Source organism: Rhopalosiphum padi, chromosome 3 (genome assembly GCF_020882245.1).
Source record: "Rhopalosiphum padi isolate XX-2018 chromosome 3, ASM2088224v1, whole genome shotgun sequence".
Taxonomy (NCBI): Eukaryota; Metazoa; Arthropoda; class Insecta; order Hemiptera; family Aphididae; genus Rhopalosiphum; species Rhopalosiphum padi.
In genome coordinates, this window is record NC_083599.1 from 41,189,376 (window position 1) to 41,216,074 (window position 26,699).

Sequence of the window (26,699 nt, forward strand, 5' to 3'; positions counted from 1 at the left end):
CAAAATGGCTATCTTCAATTTTTTTGAAAATAATTAAATACAAATATATATTTTTTAACTTTTTTACCGAAATATTAAAATCAATTAAAACGTGAAATATTTTTAGTTCTTGTCCCCTCGAATCTTATTAAAAAGTCAGAATTACAGTATCTCTATTATTTCAAGAGATCGCAATGGGTAAATCCTCACGGGACACTGTATTATCATTGTCTAATGTTTATACAATATGGTAAAATTTAAAAATATTTTACTCTTTTTGAGCTATAATTATAAATAATTACAATTTTAGAGTATTAGTTTTTTTTTTATGTTCACTCGGTAAAAAATTGAATACAAGGTTTCTCATAAGTTGTAATTTATAAAAATGAAAATAAAACATTGAGCGCAAATTTATTAAAAAAAAAAAAAAAAAAAATGATTATCGTGCTATTATTTATCACGTATTTACTTGCAAAAAAATTAAACTTATTATACTACAAAACAATGCAATAAGTAATGTGTAGAGTGTTAAATACAAATAACAATCATTAATAATTAGCAATTTTCATTTAAATAATGTAGAACACATCATAGTTTAATTATTCTAAATTATTCATTAAATTAGTGTTTTGAAAAGAAAAGTATCATCATCAACTAATATAGATGAATCAGAAAAAATCAAATTGAAATTCAGACGTGTGTATTGCCTAGTTGGTTATTCTTATTATTTATTAAACATTATCGAGTTTGACTGATTTAACATTTTTCTATACTGAAAATTTAATAACAACCTACGAGTATCGGCAAGTAAAACGATAAAAATTTTTGAACATTTTGTGACTAAATCATAATATTATTTGTAAATTTAAACCATATATGAATAAATGTGTTGATTTATGAACGCCGCTCTACCGTAGATTTCTCCACAGATAACGAACGGATAAAATACGTATTAAAATATAATAATAATATTATGTTCAATGAAACCGCAGTAAATAGTCTAAGTAAATTAAGAACGTATACACCTTACTTAATACCTAAATAACAATAGGTTTCAGTATGAACGAAATTCGTTGTTATAAGTAGCTTATTAATATTAAGCCCGTCACAGTGGACCGCAGAGGTTGGATTATTTTTTAAGTATTCAATTAAAACGCTGAAGAATCTATGCACACCTCTGTGAAATTTCGTAACACCCCGCGGTTACCAGATACCGGGCCGTATAATCTGATAAAGGTTGCGGTAATAAGCTGAATTCTTATTTTTCACCCCAATAATAATAACACTATAATACCCATACACACGTATAACGATGACATTGTCACAAACGAGATACTTAGGAAAATAAAATGCGACGAAATATCGTAAAACGCACAGACTGCAAAAAAGGTAAAATTAAACTGAATGTGCGCGCACCACTTATATTATTATACATATATACTCGTTTATTATATTTAAGTACAGCTTGTAACCACATAATAACACTCCGGGGAAATATAAGAGTGTGTCCGCAATGTCCGCTATTGAAAGGTTTCAGTAAACAAATGTTTCACGATTTGATGTACCATATACACGATGTGTACACACGCGTTTACTGTAACGGTGTACCGAGTGCGCAATGGATTATTTCGTTCGATAGAGTATAATAATATTATAATGACATATTTGCAGTAACAATATATGCGCTCCAAATCCAAATGTAAATCGTCGCGCAGCAGTTGTAAACGTTTGGACGTAACGCGTAATTACGTAGTCGAGTGGGAGCGGGTCGGCGGCACCGAGGAATATCACGAAAACGATAAATATATAATAACGTCTATATTATTATTATTACCGACTAGAAATCGTGTTTTAACGCGAGACGGTGCGAAATCAAATATTGAAACGAATAAATGTCACTCAAAAAGTCAAAAGTACACTAAACGCGACAACACACCGCGGGAGATGAGCTGCGACTTCAAATGAACGGAACGGTAATAACTCTTCGCCGTGTACACCTACCTATCACGTATCCAAACTTTGAATGTCTACACGAATTACGAACTACTGCGGAATCGGTATAGGTATATCACTATATTATATCATGTATTATATTCGATACGTCGACGTTTACAGACAAACGTTTTGTTTTCGAATTCTGTGGCTTTCGGGACGGAATGCGGAGACGAGTAAACGTCACGCGTTCTGAAATTATGAAAACATTCGCTCGCAAATAAACGCGCAACGTACGACCACCAGCCCCTGAGATGCTTCACTATTTGTGTGCGGACACTTGATATATAAAAAGGTCGCCGACCACGAACCGAGGCCCTGTTGAGCCGGATTGTCGTGGATTTATGTGTAAAGATAAAAAAAAAAGTAGGAAGAAATAATTACAACAGTTTTGTGGAGAGATATAAAATTTTAATTTTGGGCCGAGAAAGCCGAACGGCATAAGACTCGGACAAAAAGAAATAATAGGATATGTTTGATCAGAAGAATAGTAATAATAAGAATGATAATAATAATAATCATAATATTACTATGTCTAAGAAACCTCGCGAGGGGGCCCGACGACGCCTGTAGACGTATTATAACCATAATATTCGTTACGTATAATTACATATTATTATAATAATATAAAAAGTGTAGTGCTAACATACCGGCCGGATATAAATAAATATACACTTATTAATAAAAAAAACAAACACAACACCACGTCACTCATCGCCTCTGCCCACTCGGCACATCCGCCGGGGGAACGATCACGGGCGCTCTATTCCGCGGCGTTGCTGGCGTGCGTACCGGCTGGTTCAAAAACTGAGGATGTGCGTAGTCAGAGCTAAGGAACAGGAGTGATTTGTTTTTTTCTTGATTTACCGGGCAGTTTAAGGGTCGCGGCTATCGTCACGGGCTTCGCGAGTGATAACGGCGTCTACGGAGTAAGTGCCACGACGGATTACAGTTTGGCATTATTTATTATACATATTATTAAAATTATTTAATACGCAACATACTATGTCACAAGCCGTTTCGTGAATTATTTAAGGATAACTGTTTGCACTGTAGTGTCGGCGGTAACCATATATATATATTATATATAGGTATGAGCAATATAGGTAATGATTATTGTTGCCCTTAGTAGCACTGCAACGGTTAGTAGGTATATACATATATAGTATGTGTTATTGTAGACGGTTATTAATATTTCAAACTGACGTCGATACGATACGCGTGAGTGTCGGCCAGTCACTAAATTTTACGTCCCTCCTCCGAGCCACCTCCACACCCCCCTCGTACATATTATATGCGACCATTAGGTAACCAATAACTGTTCCCCGTACGTCACATCGCAAAAACTAGAAAAAATTTCGCTCGACGAGGTGAAACAAATTCGAAATAAATAATTTAAAAAAAAAAAAAAAAACCATTCTCGCCGCCGCGCGATCCCTCGGTCGCATTTACGACGGTGATAATCACGACGAACATTTTCAAAACATTTTTGATTTATCACCGGGAGGGAATCGGACGGCGTGGTCAAAACACGGCATAGGTTTTCGTCCGACGCTGCGGCTGTTCGCGGACTCTGACCGCGCGGCGGGTCGTCGGCGGTCTGCCCATTCCTAATTGATTGATGTGGCCTTTTAACTTTTGCATTAACTGCACACGACTCTCTGCCGTTTCTCCGACGGATTCAGCCCGTTTTAAAAGTACGCGCGCGCGCGCTGTGCGCCTTTTATACGTCCGCTCCGTGACCCGCGGGTGCGCACCGCTCGCGGTTATAATAATAATAATAATACAACTCGTCGTATATATACGCTATACATAATATATTACATGTATCACATGTATATACATATATATATATATATATATATATGATATTATACATTGTGTACTGTGGTATTTACCTATAGGCCGAGATTGGCTGTGTAACTTTGCTTTCGAATGAAACGTATAAAATGCACTGAAATATTATATTGCGCACGTACTGCAAGTGTTACAGTTTACATTTTACACAAAATATATTATAATATAAGAAGGCACTCATTTAACATAATATTGAACAGAAACAGCGTGTTCTCGGAAAATAAAACCACATCGTGAAACCACAAAACCTACTTGCTTTACTGGGAATATGAAAGAAATGTGTTGTTTAAACATCAATAATACAACGAATATTAATACGGCGGAACGCGAAATTAGCGAATGAACGTTTATGGCGAATTCGCGGGAGTGTATTATGTAGCTAATTGTTTTTGAATAATTACACATCAGTGATTTTTGTCATTTACCGGATAAAAAAAATAAAAATAATTCTAAGCACTTGCGCTCTGCAAACATTTAAAAAATAGAATGATATAAAAAATTAAAACTGTTAAACCACAGATATAGTTGATTACAGTTTAGAAGTTAAGGTGAAATCTCGAATCTTAACTCTCAAACATAGAAAATATAGTTAATATAGGTATTGTATAATAGGACTATCTGTATTACTCAATTTCACACTGGACAAAATAAATAATTATAAAATATACGGCACCTGTCAATACTATGACGGGTTGCAAAAACAATAACTATAAACATTAAATACGTCAATAGTGAGCTAATGATCCCTTAAACATGATTTAGTGGCCACATGACTGGTCCATTAAATTTGATAAAATCATAATACTAATCGATTTTTCATGAAACCGGTCATTTACTATAATAGCAGTTTAAATGGCATATAATCAACAAAAATGTATTTTTTAAAGTTAATCCTGCAACGCCACCATCGGTCGTCGTAGAAACTAATCTTTGAATTCTTCTAACTTTTTTTTTTAAGAAAAAATCCAATTTATAATTGTTTTCAAAATCCATCGCCTTTCAAAATATAATATTATACTATACACATTATTAAATATTCGGACTTGCCGAAATGCTTGAAATATAATCGACCCCCCAGAAACATATAATGTACACATTTTAAATGACTTAAGACCAAGATCAGTTCACCAAAGTATATTATATACTAAATAATAAAAACAAAATTATACTTATAGACTTATTAATTATTAAGGTTGTAGACGCTGGGAGTAATGGGTTAAATATCGCGATTAAATATAAAATTATGAACTGTGTAAAATTATTGGTAATTATTATGACTCTTAAATGATTGTCTACATAACATCGTTTCTATAGCTTCTACACTCGTGCCGATATACTTTAAAAAAAAAAAAAAAAAAAACGATCGAGAGTCGCGTCTCGGATCAGAATAGTTGTTTTCAGATTGCTATACCTGCGATATTGTACGAATCGGATGTATCTGCTCTGGGAAGTGCTATTGTTTCCGGTAACATAGTTAATCTAGAACAGCTACAGTATTATTGTTATCATTGATAAAAGAAAATACACACAGACAATTGTTTTACGACGGTTCTCTACATCTGTTCGTATTTAATAATTTCTGTAGGTACCTATCACGTCATATTATTAATAACGGAGTTTTTGAATCAAATCATTACTATATATCTGTAAAATATATATATATATATATATATATATGTGTGTATATAATGTATGTATATCATAATATATGTGTTACGGTAGTTTGATTTACATTTTTCGGCGAGGTATGTTATACAGACTCTCGTGAATGTAATTTAGCTGAAAACTGCTTCCTCGAACACGCTGTGCTTGTTAAGTATTAATAATATGATAATTATGCGATTTGCTTCGCGAAATAATATCACTCTGCAAAGGTGCTCAACTCGCGGTGGATTGTTATTTTAGGATTACAATAATTGAGTATATTTTTAATTACAAAACATTTTGCACGACGTAATAATAATAATATAATAATATAGTAAAATGTCTTTCGTAATTAATTGAATTATTAATGTCTTACGTTATAATATCAAACTGAATGCGTTCAAGACGTTTAAGTTGCTCGAGTCTTGTAAATAAAGCTATATTTAGATTATTAAGATTTCCTTAGGTTTACCTGCAAGGTGGTAAACTTAACTAACTACTATCATCTCAGAGAGGAAATTTAATTAATGGTTGAACAGCTTTAACACTTTAGATTTTTGAACACAAACTTTCAGATGTTCCACAATGTACAATTATACAGTGATATTTTTGTTTAATATTATATGGTTCAGCGCTTTTTTCACTTCAATCGTCTCAGCTAACAAAATTATACTCGAAATTATCTGCGCAGCATAATATAATAATTATGTATTATCAAAATTAATGTTCGTAACGCAATTTATTGAAATTTGAAGTCGGCAAACGATAATTATTTTACGAACGTAATCAATACTTTATGCTAATGCACGTCAAATGTATTTGTAGGACAATGCTACTTTTTTGGATAAAAAAAAATATATTGATCAGAAAAAAAGGCAATAGCAGAAGAAATTGCGATAAGTAGTAAATGAATAACTTATCATCTTACAAAACAAATTCAGAGGTTGTAAATAGATTTAGTTAATTACTTTGTTTTTTATCAATAATTTGTATTGTGTATGATTGTTGGCTGTTTCAATTTAATATATTATTATATGCAAATAAAATTCAAATAGAAACTATTGTCACTGTGAAGTATATAATTTTAAGTTTAACAAAACCAATTAACTTTAATTTTTGCATGTACCTCAATAAATTTACTTTAAATCTTTAGTAAAGGTATACTAGTGAAATACCAATATCGTAATCTATAGATTAATAATTGTTTTTTATTTAATTTATTATTTATTGTTTTTACAAAATTACTCGGGTCAAAATGTATCAGAATTCGTTTTTCTGAATAATATGTCGATAGCTCAATAAATAAAATATTTGTCTTTCTATATTTAACTATAAATACAAAACAAAAACACAGCTCTTCTGGTTAATTTGTATTTTATTCAAACCATTTTTTTTCGTATAATATTTTTATAACTTTTTTTTGTACATAAAAACAACATTTGTATATCCTTAGTTATTTCTTTATCTGTCTCTATAGTCATTCTTTTTATATATTTTTTATACTTCTCCAGAGAATGCCATCCTAAGAAAGTCTGTATCTTATAATAAATACTATTTATTTTTAATTTCAATATCAATACTATTTTAGGTACTAAAATATTACGAGCAACTCCTAAATGTATTAATATCTATAATAATATAATTTACAATATTATAATAATAACTTCATAAATTTCTAAATATATTTTTTCACGCGATATCTAACCGATAATTTTTGATACCACAATCAAAAATACAGAGCAAAAACCTAGTAGTTCTTGTATTTAATTTACTGTTGTTACTTAATCATTTTTAATGAATTTAAACTGTGTACATAATTTATTGCAATAAAGAAAATTACAAAATATTATAATAAAAACAATATCAGTACTAATGTAGTCAACGCCGTTTTTCCACTGCGTGCCATAAATCAATAAATCTTAAGTACGACTCTTGTAAACATATAGTGTGTGAAAGGAAAATAATAATACGTCATATTATTTTACAACCGCATAAACTAAATGTTATTCCGTTTTAACGCGATTAATCCAATTTAATTATTATCTTACACACGTGTAATTGAAAACGTATTTGCGTTTTTTGTGTGTATTTTAGATGAACCAAAAAAAAAAAGTTGTTTAAGAATGTTATACCGAACGAACGTGAGACGGATTTTCAGAAAAACGCGTTCTTGGACATTCGACCGGAAAACGATTCTAAATTGTGATAATGCAGCTGAGAGTACTGTCTCTCAAACGCCGTAATTTCTCCGTTGAAATGTATGTTTTTCTTCTCTTCACTCCTCCTCGGGGATTTGCGTAATTCAAATTCACCACTAACATTAACCACCAATATTGTATATATATACACACATACCCGGTATACTTATTCCAAGAATTTCATTCACTTCGTACGTGTTTTTCGCATTATATATGTGACGTGCGCGGTACTGACTCACCTTTGTGTTTGGTCTACATCTTGAAATATACGATAGGGATAGGGGTTTGTCGGTCCACTTTATAGTCTCGTGAGACTTGGGTTGTAGAAAGAAAAAATAAATTTAAAAAAAATGACATTTTTCTTTGAATAATAATTATTTCAACGGTTATAACTTGGTTATTTATGTTATACGAAGTGTGATTAGCACGTATATTATTACAATACTTGAAAGTATTTTTGCTCTTTTATTTTAACGATTAGTTCATAATGATTGTAAAAATAATACTCCATGCCTTATGTCGCTCATTTCACAAAGCATAAATTGTTTAAATCACAATAACATAATTTAGTATGTCAATTTTTGTAAGCTGGTTATGTAGCTACCTATTGCTTTGAAAATATATAATAATTATTATTATTGAATACTTATTATGACCAGTGTATTCAAATAATATTTAAATCATTTTACAAATAATTAAAATAGGTACTTTATTCTATTTTATAAAATGTCAATGATTTCAAACAATTTATTTTTTTTTAGATTTCTTTATATATAATATAACGCTATATGTTTTTTTGTTGTATAGAGCACCTTTATTTAAGTGATTTATTTTACTTTTAGTATTACGGTAAGTTGATATAATTTTTCTTGAAAACATTGCATTTTTTATATTATTATAGTATTTAATTATTATAATAATATTATGAATTTATACTATATTATACGTACTTATATACAACTTATATAACTCGGAATGTAATAACATAATTTTGTAAATACCGTAAAAGAATAAAAATTGATTCATATAATAAACATATAATATTTGAAAATAAATCAAAAATTTCATAGTGTATAGTAAAATTCACAATAATATATTGATACATATTATATATATATAAATTGTAAATCTCCATGAATAATGTTTTTGATTTATAAATAATTATTATCGTTAAAAATAACGTATTAAATATAACATCGTTATTTATTGTTAAAAAAAAATACTCATAGAGTTATTAATTGTGTCATTATATAATAAAATATTGTCATTCAATATCACTTATAATATTTTTTTGTATTTTTGGAGAATAGAATTTTTATTTTTATTTTTATTTTAAGAATATCACAATTAATATTATTTTTTGATTAGTGTTTATTTTAAAATATTTATCTATATATTAGAGTGGTCCTCTAGTATAGAAGAAGGAAAAAAATTGCAAAATGTTCAAGTTACCCTCCTCAAATCGGTTCCATTACTTGAAAAAAGCATGGAAAAAAATTTTAGACAAATCGATCAATTTTAACCTATTTACATAGCTATTAAATTTTGCAACAAAAAAATCAATTGACGTTATTATAAAATCATATTTTTTGGTTTATTCTTATTATTAATAATAATATTATATACCCAAAATTATTGTGTGTAAATATTCGTTAAGCATATTTTTAGTATATACAATTTAAATTTTTATTCGATGTCAATTAAAACATATATATATATACTGTGTATATTTGAAGAAAAAATAAAATTAAAATTGTACCAATTTATATCATAATACAAGTACGAACTAACGAGTTCACGAGTGTTTTATTTGCATGCTTTTTTTTATACGAGTTAAAATATTAAAATTTCTTTGTGAACATTCCTGTTAAAAGTTCAATGGTAATCGCACACACATTAATAAAGTGATTTTTAAAGTGTAACATTTAACAAAAACTTAAAGTTAGCCTCTATCCAATTAGCACCGTTTAATACTACAATTTAGTGTGCAATATAATGAAACAAGCAAATTCCAAATAGCCATTTGGTAACCGAAGGTTAAATATTGTAATGTTTCGTATTAAAACGAACTTTTTTTAATATTTTATCTTTATGTATACAAAATATCTCTTATAAGCATACAATTTTAATTCTTTTATAATGTTTTTTCATTATTTTTTCCTAGGCTTCTATTAAACACGTCATATTACTTATAGATATATATATATACAGTTAAATAAATACAAAAATAATTAAACTATATAATATATTTTTAACCAGATAAATGTTTATGATTTAAACTGCTTGACCGAGCATATCCAGTTGGTTCTCATCTTCATTAGTAGATACATTAGAGGTGTGTTGAAATTGTTCTGTTTATTTATAGGGCACTTAACAGTAGGTAATAATAATATTATGCCACATTATCTGTCTCCGCCAAAATTACACACTTTCTTCTCCGAATGATAAATTATTCTCTATACCTAAAATGCGAGTAGGTATATAATAACTTTATATATAAGGTACACATGAGATACATATCACACATTATTATCCACATAATTGTGTTCGAAATAATAGATGTTTACCTACATCAATAATACAATATAATAATAATCAGTAATAAAAAAATACACACACACACATACATGATAAATAACAAAATAATTACTTTTTGATTCAATTTTCTATCGTATAAAATTGTTCTGTACTTTTCAGTACTTGACGTTATTCTATATTATTCTAAGTGTTAGACAAAGTGTTAAACATACTATACCTAACCCTAGAACACATTTAATATTATTTATTTAATTAGAAAACAATATTAGTTTAACAGTGTATTTTGTATTCTCAGTACTGACACGTCATAATGCGTATGTTTAAATTAAACGTATTGAATATCGCGTTTTCAATAAACAAAAAAAAAAAAAAATACTATAAAATACGGAATATTCATACATAGATTTTATACTCTGGATTAGCGACAAACTTAAGTAACTTATTTAACATATAATAGGTATATAGTCTAAAATAACCATAGAATGTATACAACAGTCCATAATAACCATAGATGTATACTAGCTAGTTATTATAGTTAATAGACATAGGATATAAAAGTATAAAACACAATATTTTTGGGAAATGGGTATTTAATTTTTTGTTATGCCTCAAGTATAAAAATTATTCAGCAAGTTACTAAGTGTGATTAAATTAAATTTATATCTCATATACGATAGTTATTAGTTATTACTAATAAGCATAGGATTAATGGATAAAAACCACAACACATATAATATATTATAGCTTTATCTGATATAATATATAGGAAATATTATATTTAATAACTCTCCAACACAAACTTTGCTTAAAGGAGATAGATAATCGAAAAAGTTATTTTCATATACATTTATGTATATTCTTTCTTTTCGATCAATAAAAAAAAAAAAAAAATTGTAAACATTAAAACACTGTGCGTGCATTGCACCTACTAACTTCATAAGTACGGTTAACGAGCACCGAAATAATAATATTGACACATTTTTTACCTATGAACGCAGGGGGATCGGTAATAACTGTTATTACATCGGCATTGTTGGTGACCGAAAACAATTTTTAACCATGGTTCTGAACGAGAACCGTGTTTATCAAATTTTTATATTACAGTAAGATTTTACACGTTGGCTGTCATCAATACACTCGTACGTTATTTTCCCCGAACACTGGACCCGTGTGTGAGTTGTGCTCAAAGCACAGTGCATAAGCACCGACGTTGCACATAATATAAAATATGTTACTCGGGCGACAACGGTTAAATATAATAATAACTGAATGTGAGATAATGGTCATCTCCGTGATTGGAAAATTCAGTTGCCACTAATTCATTATCCCCCTCAAAAATATTACTCCAAACAGGAATATCTTTCGCGTTCGTGAAACGATATTCCCGAATTTCGACGAGATTTGCGCGCATCATTCGAGTCGGCGGCGTGCTCCTCTCGTTGATTTCGGCCCCGCGTACGGCACTCGGGTAGGCAAAACACGTACTCTCAGTCACTGTATAGTGCATACTCATCGCTACGATACAGGTATATGTTATGCGTACGGCAATAGTAACAGTATTTCATGCGATAAACGCTCTGCGCGCACACGTTTTTTTTCGATCTGTCTAAGCCATTAAACTTTTACTATTACATTCAACCGGCCTGTTGGTCTAGGGGTATGATTTTCGCTTCGGGTGCGAGAGGTCCCGGGTTCAAATCCCGGACAGGCCCGCTGTTAAATTTTTGCCGTTTTTATACAGCAGTCTTAAGCGGAAGAATACGGTGAACGCATTCACGCCGGATGACCAACAGGCCACGCGACGGCTTTCACTTAAGACCGGTTGCGACGCGCACGAGCTGCTATCGCCACGTCTCCGGACGTCGCGCTCCGGTACGAGCGAGACGGAGAGAGAGAGAATGACGTTCACTTAAACCACGTCGGTAGAGCTGCCCCACTTCTTGATAGATGCCAAACAATCGTACCGAATGATTTGCGAGCGTGTAAGAACGTACGTGTGCGAAACGTACGAGTCCGTCGTATATTTGACACGTTTGCTTAAATTTTTTTTGCGATAAAACGTGACCGATATGCAATAGGTACTTTCGATACTAGAACAGAGATTTGATGGCACACAAAAAAATTGTGCAAAATTCACGATATTACCATTTTACGTTAAAACCATATAATTTCCATAATTTCGAAGCTCCTGTTTAATGTAATGGTTTAAGGATATTTTAGGAGGAGAAGTACGTTAGTTTGACCCAAGTGACGATTCATAAAATGTCCAATAAGCACAACTTTTATTACTAGAAGTTTTACCTAGCGTTTTGGTCATCGTTTTGAATATATTATTTTACTATCGAAACTCATAAGTAAGTATAAACGCAAGAGGGAATCATTTATAATATTGATAAGATAAACATAAACATAAAAACTTAAAAGCTTGCAAACAGTCTTAATTTATTTTTAATGTATATAACTATTAATTACACAGCAACAAATTATTGAAACTAAAATATTTTAAACGTATACAATTTGCTCAATCAGTCTACTTACATCGTATATTATTATTTTTGGTTTCAATACAGACAACTTATGAGAAATGTATATTCTATATATTATATAGAACTCCAATTTTCATTATTAATAACAAAATTATTAACTCAAACAGTCAAACACTTATTAAATTTAATTATTATTACTTTTATAAGTTATGACTTTGTTAATAATTATTATACCTAATAATTAAAATATATTTTTTGTAATTTTAATTTTTTATAATAGATTAATAGTGCATTGTTATCTCACAATATCCACCAATAGAAACTAACATTTACTAATATTATCCATTTATATAGAAATTATGTGCTTTATCAAATTGAAAATTTATTGAATATTTTAAAACAGAAGAACTGGTAACATAAAATTAAAGCAAAAATAATCCGCGTACATTTAAAATCAGATTAACGGCTTCTTTACTTAGCTTTATTATTACTAACATATCATAAATTATTATTTATTATTCTGTATTTATCAATATTATAACTTGTACAATACGATAGTGTGTTTGTATTGTTCATAGTAAAATGTACAATGCAAACATTCCCCATAACATTTTTTTATTATTTTAAGAGACATTTATTTATTGGTAACATACAAACTAAACAAAAATCAAACGATTTAGTAAATAGGTATTTTAAATGTGTATAAGTAGGTACTTAATAATTATATTTATCTAAAAATCTTAAAATTTATCAGAATATATTTTACTTACTGTATCGACGCAAATGTACAGATAGTAAAATGTATAAATAAAAAATATACCTTCAACATAACCTTATAAGTAGGCTACATCTAAATAGATAATCTATCTTCAGAAACTGCATATACTTAAATCACAGTAGAAGTAGCACTGATATTTATGTTGAAAAATGATATACATTAATGATTATATAAGTAACATGAAATGGCAGAGAGAACTAACTAAATCTTAATATTATGATAAAACATCAAATTCGTAATATTTTAGTCGAAAATTATGATCAGCTAAGTGAACTATACAGCGAAAGAAGTATAAAGTTATCTCATAAACACTTATTTGATTACTACCTCAATTTAAATTTAAATGTTAACAGAAATGTAGTTAATTGGGGGCTGATTTACTCTATTTTAGATTTTTGTTGACGCTTACATTTTTAATACCACCCAATTTTAGAAATGCTGGAATGGCAGTTCAGAGCTCGTACATTGTTGTCATTTTTAAGGAACATACTACCGTAGCAGAAAAAAAAGATTATAAAAGTGAAACTTTGATAGTTGATTGATATGTTTATAACGTATATCACGTAGATATCCTTTACTTATTTTTATGAGTATGTAAAATATTCAAATTTAAAAATAATCATATATCGCAGAAGAATGAAATATCCTTAAAAAAATCCAACGTACAAGCACGGAATATAATGTTCTTAACTTTAAGTTGGATGATACTTTAATTCACTTTAATATTAAAGCTAACAACACAAAATTGCTGCTGCTGAACGTAAATTTACTTTCTTGCACGCGTGGGTCAGAAAAAGAAAACAAATAATACGATGAGCGCTGACATCCTTTGTCAAACCACTATTAAAAAAATGTTTGCCTTCGCAATAACCGCAAACAGTTAAATGTCTTATGACCGATTTACAATTAATACGAATGCATGCAAATAGTACTATCAGGCATGAGTGTTCGACTAAGTTGACCAAAATCAGATCAATCAAATATTATCACTGACCTTTTCTTCTTGAATTAACCAGATAATTTAAAGTCATCATCACTAAACTAACAATTTCCAACGTATGAATCAGTGTTTAGCTAGTCGTTTTGTATATTAATTTATATTTTAGATCTTTAATCCTATATATTATCTATATGTAATTTAATCTTGTCAATATCACCCAATAGTCGTCGAGACCACAAGTTCATTTAAATAAAAATAATTAAATAATTAAAAATTTTAAAACATATTATTGATTGAATGGTAAAATATATGTATTTTGTATTTCTGTTTGTACTATGTAAAGTAAACTGTAATAATAGTATTATTATTAATTAAGCTGCGAATAATCATTAATATTAATACAGCTAACTAAAACTTTAAAACACAAATTAAAAATATCTAAGAGTACTTGTATTAATTTTATATTTACATTGAGACATGATCATTATTATAAAAATATTATTTCAATATTAGGGCCAATCATAATCATAGTACGTAAAAGTAGCCACTTCCTATAATGTATATTATTATAATATTTGCTGTACAGAAAAAAATATTATATTTTGTCATAGTTCATTTAAGAAGGCTTGGGGCTATGATTATATTTTGTCAAAATCTACATGGTTTTATCTCAATCATAAATACTAAGTAATAAGCATTCTGAGTAAGTTTTGATAATATGTGAATTAAATTTGTCCATTTGAGTGAAAAATGAAATATTTTTTTTGTATTATACTCGCTACTCGCATGGATGATCATTTTAAAAACATAATTATGAAACATATATATATATATAATTGTTCCTTAAAAATTAGAATCTAATAATCAGAGTCCTTGAGTGATAAAACTGTTTTGATGTATTTAATGTAATACTTTAATGACTGAATTACATAGACTCGAGAGAACAATGCAGTGATGTTACATTACACTATACAAGTCTTCTGGCTAACAATATATATAAATGTGCTATGTGTTCCTTTAATTTCAGTCGTTAAGACATACTCTTAACAGACATACATCTTCTTTGCCGAGATGTAATTTTATTTTTGAAACCAAAAATGTATTACAAGCTATGTCTTTAAATATATTATTCTTTGTTGAATAATCTTTTCTACGTAGTTATTATGCATACAAAAAAAAAAAAAATACATTATATTCAACCAGTAAATTGATACGAATGAGAACTGTAAATATTTCATGAGTTTATATAATTTCTCCTTTAATTACACGTTTATGTTTTTAATCACTCAAATACCTCTTACAGTCTCTTGCCTAAAATCGTAATAAATTCAAGTATTAATTATAAGGGTTTAATTTTAAAGCAAACAATTAGCTCTGACAGTATTAAGTGAATTTAATATCTATTATTAATTATATTTTGTATCCAAAGATTTATTGAGTTCTGTTCATGTATACCGTCACGTCATGATTATTGACATTTACCTACAAATGGCAATATTTCAAACAAATCATTATTTTTTTAAATATTTTATGAACAACGATTGCTCAAGCACACTTTATACTAAAATAAAATTGTGTCATTTACCATCATACGATAGGTTATTAGTATTACGCAAACAAGACATGTAAAACTTATTAGATTGACATTAAGTAGTAGATTTAGTAGTACAATTCATCAAAATAATATGTGTATATATTTGTATTTCTACTTAGTAATATTGATCAAAATTGTAACATTACTAATATGTACATATTTAATTGAATAAAATAATTTCTTAATAATAAATATACACACATTTAAAAATTTATGTAAGATTAAAAATCATGTTTAGAATATTCCGTTAATCAAATAGAATCTCAAATTAATATGTCTTATGTAACATAACTTATGTTTATAAGACAAGTATAACAGCACATAATATTATGTATATTTTGGATTTTTTTTTAATTTACCTTTAGTATATCCAAAATAGAATGTTGACTATTTAATTGTAAATAATATATATTTTTATTGTAAACACACAGAGTAATGTTTAATTTTTAATCCTGCTAAGACATCTATTGTGTATATACAAATAAATAATATGCCAATGTTGCAGATCATTAATTTTAACACAAACAACAATGAATTGGTTGTAGACATTTCTTATTAACAATGTAAATGTGTTTAAACTGTTAAAAATAATTACATTATAGGTACGTTGTTTTAGTAATTATGGTTTATTGTCACTATAAAAATAAATTAGTGTATAATCATGTCTTTTTGTGATAATATTATCATACACACGTTTTAAAAGAAAATAGCTCTTGAATAATATTTATTATCAAATAATTATTTATGACAGTTTTGGTAAATTAAGAATTTGTTTTAATTATTTTTGTCTTAAAAATATTTTTACTGTTAAGCACCAAAGTTTAATTAAAATAGGTAATGGCACTTCTATAAAAGTAAATGTACATTTATTCTAAATTCAATATAAGTACTCCAAAATTAATTACAATAATTTAAGAGGTAATCCATAAAGTGAAAAATTTGATTATTTATTTAACATCAAAACATTTAATATCAATATTACAAATTACAAGTATGTTTAGCTTAATTAATATAGTTACAAGTATAAATGTTGATACTTTTCCCTATAAGCAATGATTGTGTTGGGAGTAGCTACCAATGCTACCATAATGTTTTTAATTTTACAACGATGTATTATAATTTTATTGGATTTGGAATAAAACCCTCCGTGAAGCCGATTAACTGGCAAATATAAATTATTATTTTCCGTTGAAAAGTTTAAAACTTTAAAAAAAAAAAACGATGTGAGATTGCCGAGATTTTTCAAGATTATACGAAAACCTCCTTCTTCAGTTGGATTTCACTACCTATGTACTTCGAGTGCCTACTTAAAAGTCTTTATAAAAGGTTAAAAAAATATTTTTCAAGTATTGAATTGCTTAATAACTTATGAATTTGAACGTATATGATATATTTGTTTGTCAAAAACCATCATAACTTTATAATTTTGAAAAGATTCAAAATATATTACTGGTTAAACTACTTAAACTATAAGCTAATTTAATACAACTTAAATCAAACTATTAATAAATAAAATAAATATTTTGATCCTTTATTAAATGAATAATACAACTGTTTTTAAATCATGTAATGAATTGAGTTAAAATTAAGCTCATAATTGTTTTCTTGTTTTAGAGTAGAAAACAATTCACCATTTATAAACCTAATAAACATTTTGGAAATGATAAAAACGGCAATAATAATAATAATGTCAATAAATTGCTAACGATGTAAACTTATTTATAATATCTATTATACCAACGCAATTTTCAATAAGCTTTCGATTACACATTTATATATTAAACGCGTATTATATTATACATTATATTTTAATTATTTATAATAAGCATTTATTTTTATAGCTACCTAATTAATATATTATAATATATTAAAATAAAATGGTACAAATGATTTTTTCTTTTACTAAGAGTAAAATAATATATAATATGGGAACAAGATAAGTTCATTATTCAAAAAAAAAAAAAATATCTTGTTTAATTAATACACTAGTAAGTCGTATAGGTACCTAATCTTTCAGTTACACAGTCTAAATTGTAATTTTTATTTCACGTACAATATGTATTTTTACCCCTCTCCCCCGAGTAATTTACGTTGTATACATACATCTCAGTGGTATTTCAGCTTTTCGTATGTATTAAGGGTTTTAGTTTTGTTTTTGATCCCTATTTCCTAGCAGATTATATCTTTAAAATAAAGCAAAATCAAATAATGGTACGTTGAAGAAATTTATTCAGGGAATTATAATCTGCCTTGGATAGGTATGCACGTAGACAAGAGGCCACTATAAAGTAGATAAAGCATAAAGTCACTTGATTTTCAGCTTTTAATATGTATCTACTCAAACAATGTCTCCGGAATTTTTAGAAGTTCACATTAAAAGCATATAATATACTATGTAGGTATTATAAATATTATAAATGTATAGGTAAAATAAGTTAAATTATTATTATTACAACCATGAAGTATATAGATAAAAATTCAGTCATGAACTTATTATACTTCATATTGTACTATAAAGATAATAATTTCAAACACAACTAAAATTAATATTTGGAATATAATTAAATTATAAAATGTAAAAAAGATTATTTTAATTTAATTTATTTATTTATATAATTATGTTTTATTTTTGTGTACATAATTAATATAAATATTTACAAATGTACAACGTTTACTAGCATAATTTATTTTTTTTAAATATTTTTTGGGAAAATTTAATTCCATGTAAAAATGTAATGGTATTTTTTATATCCGGTGATTATTCCCACCCAAAATGTCTAGTATACGTATAACTCCTAGTTATCTTTAAAAATGTATTTTAAATTATACAGAAATTAACGTACATTTCACTAGGTATCCCATTATAATTCTACTCTTATTTCAAATCTAAAAATTAAATGACGTTCTAATATTTCATAAGTTCAGAACATTAAATACAAAATAAAATTATACTTGATACCTAAAATTATACAAACAATTCTAAATAATGTAATAATAGTAAAATGAATAAAAAAATTGTAATTCTTAATAGCAAAAAACAAAATTATTTTTAAAACCAGACCTTTACTGAATGTATATTTATTATTTCTTTACTATCGAAAATTGACATTTATCAGAATGGAGCGTAGAAAAAAAAAATAATCAGAGCAACAAAATTTTAAATTATCTATCATCCACATTCCATGGAAAACATATTAACCCACCATTTTCACGTGTGGTTATTAGAAGTGGATTGTATGTGGTTTATGATATAATATTCTAGCATTGATATTTTCCTAGTTTTCATATTGTTTCGTTTACAAATATCAAAATCCCAATAATCCCAATACATTTTAACACGTAATAATTTTTTCTATTTTATATCAAATTATGTATATATATATATAAAAAAAACTAGAATAATATATTTTAATATGATTTATAAATTTATTTATTTATTAATAAATTTAAATATTAAACACGAAATAACAAAAAAAAATTTATTGAGGATAGGTTAAAAATATTCTTAGTAAAAATCTCTTAATACGTAATAAATAATAATAAATAATAAATTTATATAAGTACTATTATTATATCAAATAAGTATCCTTAAATATTTTTTTAGAATTTATTCCTTGGTTGTAACCAAACGTTTACTTCTGAACACCAATAATATATTATGAATATTCTATATTCACAGTACAGATACTTAAAGACGTTTAAATCGTATCTTTTACGAGACTGGATATAACGAGAGTATGTATATTATATACGCATACATTATTATTGATGTCGTTATGATTATTATTATTATTATTATTATTATAGCTACTGTTGTAATGCGTTAACAGGCGACGACGACCTGTAGAACGCGTCTCGAGGTGGCAACTCGTGTATAATTTTTTTTTTTCATAACACTCGTATACTATTATATTCTTATCACGATATTATTATAATATATATATTATTATCATACTCACGAATGCAAAGTGTGCGGGTCCCGCGACAGCGTCGTCGGCGGCGACTTGGTGCGCGCGTTTTATACTTGGGCGTTTGTGTGTGTGCGTGTGTGTATAATTATGTGTATGTGTGTGCGAGTGCGAATTTCAAAAAAAAAATTCCGTCTCGATGAGAGGCACGTTTAGTGTACGACGACGGGGGGGCTCGTGAGCTCCGGGCCGGATACGACTCTCCGGTCGTCGTCGTCGTCGTCGAGTCGGTTTATCGTCAGCGGCGGCGTCGCGCGCGTGTCGGAGCGCGAGGGCCGATTGAGTGACGCGGCGGACGCCGTGCGACTACAACACGCGCTCGTCGGGCACGCCGCGCCCCCCGCCCACGCCTCCGCGGAAGCCTCGACCGCCGCCGCCGGCGCGCCGACGACCGTCACAATAATAATAGACAGTACGCCGCCGCCGGTCACGCGCGCACGCGGTCTCCGCGGCCGCCGCCATGTGGTTCGTCGCCGACTACGACGCCACCGCCGCCGCCGCCGCTGTCTCGTCGGCGTTCGACGGGATTTCCCGGCCGCCCGTCCAGCAGTCGTACCCGCGAGCCGGCCGCCGCCGGGTACGACGCCCGCTCGTCGTGTGCGGCCGACGAAAACATTGCGCGAGCGTGTTTTCCTCCGCGAAACGAGACAGTAGTAAAAATCGTATTTCATCTATACCGTATAATATTGTTGTCAACGCGATTCGTCGACGAACGCTATTATATTCGCAGACGTATACGCCCACCCTCCCCCCCCCGTATTATACTGCTGCAGTTTTCGCACCCCCTCGCTAATTTCGTTTCGACACACGGCGGCCCGCTCTGTTTCGAAAAAAAAAAAATTCAATTTCCGACAATAAAAATTGATTTCACACGCGTACTTTATAATATCATTAATAATATGTACCGTGATCGATTGTGTAGGTACCTATTATACGTAGGTAGTATCGTATATAATTAGTGCAAACATTAACATACTGAAAATAACTAAATAATATTAATTCATTATAATATATTATCGAGAACCATTGATCAGTGATCAGAACTCTCATTATTATTCAATAAACATGACTTTTCAGTCGGTTGTTCCGTGATCGGTCGTTGCAGGCGTGTAATAAAATATAATATTATGAATAACAATATTATAAATAAAATAAAAAAAGCTCGAATTATGCTCATATAAAAAAAAATACAGACCAACGCGACCACCACGCTCCACTAAATACTTCCATGGTAATCGTAAGGGCGTATTTTTTAATGGGGATGACGTGATGGTCGCTGCACTGCCAATCCCCCTCTCCTTAAATTAATAGTTTAAGTTTTTTTTTTTAAATAACGTTTAGTAGTATACATATTTGTGGAAGCTATTATTTTATATAAATTATAGTTTTGTATAATATTTTAAAAGTATAAAGTTTACATCCTCCCCCTAAATTAAGACTGAGAGAAAAAGGTTCATTGTATGTACTAATAATACTATGATTTTTTTTTTTTTAAGCACAGTAATTATTCCATCATTTGTATACAAACTATACAACTTAACTGTTTGCAATTAATCAAATTTAGATTTTTAAAATTTTTATTTTTATTAATTTGATTGACTATATAATAATACATATAATATACAATATGTTAACTAATTGAAAAGTCAGTAGCTGTAATTCGAAAAATAATGCAGATATTATGGTGCAGTTTTTCCCAATGTAGTATAATATGACTTATATTTTACCTTTTACAGTGGTCAAAAATAAAAATAATAAAAAAATCACTTAGTTTTTTTTTTAAGTAGCCATTTTTAAAGTTATTTATTTTTAATATTATAGCAAAAAATCTAATTTTGAAATTGGTTGAATTTTAAATGAATAAAAGAATCTTCTATTTAAAAAAATATAGCATAACATTATGGTAAAATTGTATGATATTCACACTATAATAACTAATTTTCTAATTCAATAGATGTTAAAGAACACACAACTCGTTGGTATTTTATGTACTTCTACGTACTTAGGAATATTCAATTTCATTCTATTAAATTAATAAGGTGAAATAAAATCAAAATCAAGACTACCTAATGTTAAATTAAGTTATTTACGCACCTGCATATTGCGTTGATAGAATTTTATCATAATAGTTAACATTAATTGGTACATATCACTATATTAATAACCTCATCAGGATATAATTAATATTATTATTAATATTATTGTTTATTTGTTTAGGTACTTTTAAAAATGTTTAGACCAATTATAATTTAATATAACATATTTAAACGTTTTTTTTTTCAGATAAGACTATATTTGATTTAAACCACGACGGAGTTAAAATTAGCAGTGTATAATGAAAATATTGAATAATATTATAAAAACAAAATAAATTAAATTAAATTTTAATGAGTAGTGTACCTATTCTTTAATACAGTTTGGATTACTTATACTTACCTATATAGTTACCAAAACTATACAATTTTTATCATAATATTATCATCTATATTTTTTGAAATAGAAGTTTCTTTCGTTCATTCAAAATTCAACCGATTAAAAAATTGTTTTTTTTTTCAACATTAAAAATAAATAACTCTAAAAAATGGCTATTTTCAAATATTCCACTTAAGTCGCTGAATAAATTTGACAAACTATATTTCACATTTTAGGATTTATATAGTGACGAATACATATGTTAAGCTCATGATGAGTGTATAATAACCGTTATATTTTCAGTCAGTCTAAGAGTCATCCTCTTAATCTGGGTTCATACTACATAGTTTCAAGTCGTGTTTTACATATTTAACTCAGAGGTAACAAGATATTAGTAACACGTTAGTTACCGATAAGTTGAATATATTTCACTCCACACGAAACAGTATAGTCAAAATGCTGCCTTGGACTGATTTCTGATAGTTTCGTGTATCATTATCAGAGTATCACAAAATTAAAAATTGTATTTAAAAATAATTCATTTCTGTAACTAAAATAATATGTATGTGCGTTACGATGTTTAAGGAAACACACTCATCGCCAGCCGTTTTTCAACATATTAATTCGGTATAGTGTCATATCATTTGGTTATCAATAAAACCACTGTCTATGCTTCTTCATTCACAAGTACGAAAACAATACGCTACACATTCGCTTTTAAGAGTTTTTATTAGTCAATTTAAAACATAATTGTTGAATAATATATATTTTAAATGCTAATCTAAAATAACTAATAAAATATTATTCATAAGATTCTTAAAAGGATATTTTTACTAAAAAGAAACACAGAGAATACGATAAAAAAGGAAAACCAAAAATTTAAGAGTTTTACAGAGAAACGAAGACAGTTTTAATAATTTGGAGTAATGGGTTCATAAGATGGAAACGAAACATAAAATGGCTAAGATGATGGCCCGGGAAATCTTGAAATGGGTCGTCAAAGACTTATTAGCACTATTATTGGGAGTACAAAATGGAGTACAACTACTGAATGAGATTTACCAACTTACTGAGATGGAGAAATTTTGTGGCAAAAATGGATCTAAACAGCTCGTAAAAAGCCAAAAAGAATAACTTATAAGTAGCTTTCGTATGTTAGTAATACATGTAACATATTTATATAGTTGCTGTGCTATTATGAAATTATATAAAAAAATGGCTTTATGTGAAAAACTACAGAGAAAATTATAGATTTTGATAAATAACCACAAATTTAACATAGGAAGAACAGAACTTTTACCTTTTATTTTTTATTTTTTTTAATGTCACGTTTGCAAAAAAAGTTTAAAAAAAAAATAACTAATTTTAAAATAGTTTATTTTTAGTAGTGTAATAAAAAATATAAAAATGAATAATATCGAGTGCATTTTTGTAAAACCATATAGGTATTTTACAAATCATATCAATAAATAAATATTGATACAATAACATTTAATGTTTAATTAAATATTAATTTATTGTTGTATGCTTATAATAAATACTACATAAAATTATGAAAATTTATTGAATTTACAGTAATATTTAAAAAAACTTCAGTTTTTCAATTTAAGTCAATTGCAGACATCAAGAGTGTTGTAAACCATATTAATACAGTCGAGTCGCGATAACTCGAAGTTGAAGGGAGATAATAATTCGTTTAGAGATATGTATTAATTCGAGATATCTAACTCGAATTTATATTAATTTATAGAATCTGAAAATTTATATTTCTAGGGGAATAAAAAAAAAAATCGAGTTGTCAAGTTTTTCGAGTTATCGCAACTCAACTGTATTACATAATAGATACACAATTTAGTTATTTAATAATTATTATTGATATAATAATTATTTAAAACTCACTTACTATAAATATTTCTAATATAAAAACAAACAAATCCAAAAATAATAAGAATATAAAATATAAGCTATTATACTTACATTTTTAGTACATTAAAGTGTAAGCCCTTCGTTTCTTGACGAAGTATCTCCACTGGAGGTCTCTTCAATTTGTTATTATTGTGCTGTATATTACTGTATCAATTATACTCATTGTTAACATTGAAACAGATAGCTGAATAAAAAGTTATGTTAAGCAAATTATGTAAGCCATAATAAATAATTCTAATAATAATCAATAATATGCCTCATTGCCTCATTTATGATAGACTTTGAATATTAATTAAAAAAATCAGATGATATTAAAAAAAAATGCATTTGATATAATTAAAATTGTTTAATGGAGATAACAAAATTTGCTTACTCTACAATTTTTTTTGCTATGGCTGCAGATATTGCTTGCATACTGCATATGCTTAGGTTATCGTATATCTTATAATATTAAAGCAAAAAAAAATCAATTGATTCGTGACTTTTTAAATACAATTAATTATTTTTTTTTTATTAGTTAACAACCATGCATTATCTTAAAAAGTATTAAAAATGTTGAAAATTTTTTTGTTATAATATTTGAATTCATTACAAACAATATATAAAGGAAAAATATTTTCGGTGTTTTTATTCTAACCATGATTTAAATTTGTTCTACTTTTTTAAATAACAACATACATTTTTTTATTGATCTCTGAAACAAATTATTTTCTAGATATTTTGATCTATAAAAATTGAATTGTCAATGAACATTTAATGAGCTCTTAAGTTAATACAAGTATTTTAAGTTAAAGTTTAGCTTATCATATATTTTTCAGTGTATACATTTTTTTGTTTATTATTATATTTTAACGTTACTAAAATACTTTCTTTCCTTACAATTTCAAATTTAGTGGTTTTTCGACAGTCGTCTATGTACAGATCTACGATAATTTAAATCATAAATAAATTACAATTATTAATTAATTATGAAATTTTGTTATCTTATAACGTTTATACACGCTTTAGAATTGTATAAATACAGCTAAACAATAACAATTAGCAAATACTTAATAATTATAACACACTCAATACAATTATTTTGCTTTGTGTATTTTAAAATAAATTGTGTAGTAGACAGTAAAAAATATTATTATATTTTTTAACACCAGAATAAAATTAATTAATTTTCCAGAGTTATCGACAATAATATGTATGTGAACGCCACAATTTTCGTTTTTAAAACTAAGCACAATAGGTACAGAGTATAATACTGAGTGCCAAACAAGTATAAATGAAGGTGAATACATTAATTGGATGCAAAGTACGGTGTATTTATTTTATAGTTTTAAGCAAAAACTAAGTTAACAAAATTTTAAACCACACAAAGTCTGAACCAAAAAAATAAACATATTATACTTTTTTTTTTAAAACATTATTTAAGAAGATGCTAATTCTGTTTGTATTTTATTTTTATTTAACCCACGGAGAACATAGGCTAACGTATTCACGTAAAATAGTTTGTATAAATATATATTTTTTTGAATAATCTTTGAATAAAAACATCGATTTAAAGAAGTATAGAGAATAATATTTTTGAGAGTATGGCATACCGATTTGTCTAAATATTATCTCAAAAAATTTAATATAAATTTAAATTAACACATTTTTTTCTTTTTTAGTTAAATAGAATGCAACCCTCAAAAATATTATTGTCTATGATTTTAGGGTTTATTGGGTTGGGTCTAAGGTTACAAGGTTACTCAAAAATCTTAAAAAAAAAAAAATAAAAGATTTTGCGTGAAAATACGTTTTGTCTATGTTGAGTGTTTATTTGAGAGAAAAAAGGCGCTGGGCAGATATCCTCTTAAATAGATAAATTTATTATAATAATAGCAAATTTAAAAAAATATTTACTTGCAGCTATATATAATATACGCTAGGTATATATAACTATATAGTCTATATAATAAGCTAGGTATATTATAATATGTAACATTGCATGCAATTACATTAAAATAATGGCAAGAACAAGATGTGTAATTGTATCATAATATACTGAGTGATTATTTTAACAATTAACACATTATCTCAACAATATTATTAATGGTTATAAAAATATTTTTTCATCATGAATTTAATTAATTTCAAATTAAAATTTAAAAAAAAATTATATTCTTACTATTTTTTCCTTTGACATTCTTATGATTTTTACTTTTTTGAATAACACATTTTTTAATTAATATTGAAGCATTATTATATTTACTAAGAATTTCGGTCTACACTTCTACAGTATATTGGTTAGTTTTAAATAATATAAATATTTTACAACATTTGAACATTGTGTTGACCATCTTTTCGACTGAATTACTTGGATCAGTCCATTTACGAGTAATAATATTGAAATA

The 26,699-nt window shown here is 27.9% G+C and overlaps 1 protein-coding gene and 1 non-coding gene across 2 annotated transcripts in view; one reads left to right on the forward strand and one right to left on the reverse strand.

Annotated features, from left to right (window-relative positions):
* Positions 1-20,317, reverse strand: part of LOC132926647 (carbonic anhydrase-related protein 10-like) — a 193,996-nt gene extending 173,679 nt beyond the window's left edge. Inside the window, 1 exon segment of the mRNA XM_060991020.1 lies at positions 19,966-20,317. The gene's annotated coding sequence lies outside the window, so the exon portion shown is untranslated.
* On the forward strand, positions 11,849-11,920 carry Trnap-cgg (transfer RNA proline (anticodon CGG)). Its single transcript has one exon. It is a non-coding gene; the product is annotated as a tRNA-Pro (tRNA).
* Positions 20,318-26,699: the final 6,382 nt, after the last annotated feature.